Raw genomic sequence first — 2263 nt, forward strand, 5'->3', positions numbered from 1 at the left:
AAAATTTTAGATATTTTTACCTTCAATTTATTTATTCAATAACAAATACTCAGTATTTCTGGAGTAGTTACAGTTTATGCCCTATTTCAAGCATCTGTGAAGCTCAGAAACTAAAAAGATATGCAGCGATCCATTTCACTTGTTAAGGCAGGCACCAAAATCAAATGAAACTTTTGATATTATGAACTTAAATTTGCACATTTTTAACTGAAACAATTGATGCCAATAAAGTAATTGAAAAAATTGAGGAAAAAATCCCATAAATGCTTCAATTACCCAATTTATTTATGGATTTTCAAATTTACTACTCATTTTTTTACTTTTATTTAACATCTCTAACATAATTACCAAATTTTACTTTGACTGTATGTATCTTGTATATGTGTGATGTTTGGTTTATGTATATATTTATATTTTTAATTATTTTATGGAACATGTTTCATCCTGAAAAATCTGATATCAAGATTCTTTTTTTTTTTAAGAAAAACACTACAATAGTTAATTTTATTTGTTCAAGGGCTCATATTGCAAGCATTAAACCAAGCATAGGCTTTGATTTTGTGAGCCCAGATTCGCATATTTAGGATGATAAAAGCAAACTGTGATCCATGTATATGGATGAAAACTAAAGGCTCACAGTTAATCGCATCGTAGTTTTAAATTTCTACAGCCTAGAAGCCAGAAGTCACAGATCTTTTAGGTCTTTCTGGATGTCCCACAAGGTATCTGCACTTTTCTTGAGCTGGGCAACCCCATCATCCTTCAGCTTCTGGTTGATCACACTGGTTAAGCCCCAAGAGTTCAGGATACATGGAAGGCTCAGGAAGACTTCGTTCTCAATGCCATACATCCCCTTCACCACTGTTGACACTGGATGAATCCTGGATAGATTTTTCAACATGGATTCAATGAGATCAGCCACACTTAATTCAATAGCCCAGTTGGTATATCCTTTTAGCTTGACAACTTCGTAGGCACTTTCCACCATCTTATGCACTTCCTTCCAATTTTCACTGTCGTTGTCTGTTCCCATTTCTGGATTCAGTTCCTGAAGAGAAACGCCTGCCACATTCACTCCACTCCACACAGCCACACTTGAATCGCCATGTTCTCCCAAAATCCATCCATGGCAGCTGCTGGGATGAATGCCAAGTTTTTCAGCCATAAAATAGCGAAATCTAGCCGAATCCAGATTACACCCACTTCCAATTACACGGTGCTTGGGTAGTCCACTTAGTTTCTAGGTAACATATGTGAGAATATCCACTGGGTTGGAAACCACAATTATGATACAATCAGGACTGTACTTGACTATCTGGGAATGATGAATTTGAAGACATTAACATTCCTCTGCACCAGATTGAGCCGGCTCTCTTCTTCCTGCTGGCAGACTCCCGCAGTCACCACCACAATCAGAATTGTCAGTCACAGAGTAATCTTTATCTGCCACAATTTTAGGTGTCTGAAGAAATAAGCTCCCAAGTTACAGATCCATCTTTTTCTCCTTTGAGTTTATCTTCTAAAACATCCACAAGAGCAAGTTCATCAGCCAGAGACTTTCCCAGAATGCTGATGGCACACGCCATACCAACTTGTCCAACACCCACTACCATGATCTTATTGTTTGGGATGGCTGCCTCTTCTTCTGCAACTGGTGCAATCAGTTTTTCCTTAAGAGTTGCCATTGTGCCCAGAGAGAACCCGCTGGGAGAGTCGCTCGAAGAGGACAATGATAGCTGCGTGCGTCTCCTTGGGCACAGGATCTGCAAAGAGAGTGATATCAAGATTCTTAGTTGATACGTTGAGATGCATGATTGCATTAGATACATTTCAACACTTTTCTATTTAGATGTCATATTCTTGTTTTTGGAAATAATCAATTATGATGACTTATTTGTGCTGATTTTTGATGTAAAAATGAAATAAGATAATTTTTAAATAGTCAGAAGAGTTGTACTTGCATTGATTAAAATGATACCAGGATGTGATATAATAAAAATAAATGTTTAGCTATGTAATTTAGCTATAAGATTATATGACTACAAGGCCATAAAATTATGTAAACTAGGACCCATCTTATATTAGAGCTTAGACAGATATTTTGAATTCCAATTCCTTGGAAGTCATTTTCTCAAATGATTATTATCAGTGCTGTACTAATCACAGCTCCCTCCATTATGAATGTAAAAGGTTAATTTTCACATTTGTTATTTGGGAAAGAAGGCTTTCATTCATGGCCCAATTAAAAATCCAAAAATTATAA

At 36.3% G+C, this 2263-nt stretch overlaps 1 pseudogene; it reads right to left on the bottom strand.

Moving 5' to 3' along the window:
* Window positions 1–655: 655 nt before the first annotated feature.
* Window positions 656–1685, bottom strand: LOC110591675 (annotated as a pseudogene).
* Window positions 1686–2263: the final 578 nt, after the last annotated feature.

Source organism: Neomonachus schauinslandi, chromosome 1, assembly GCF_002201575.2.
Source record: "Neomonachus schauinslandi chromosome 1, ASM220157v2, whole genome shotgun sequence".
NCBI lineage: Eukaryota > Metazoa > Chordata > Mammalia > Carnivora > Phocidae > Neomonachus > Neomonachus schauinslandi.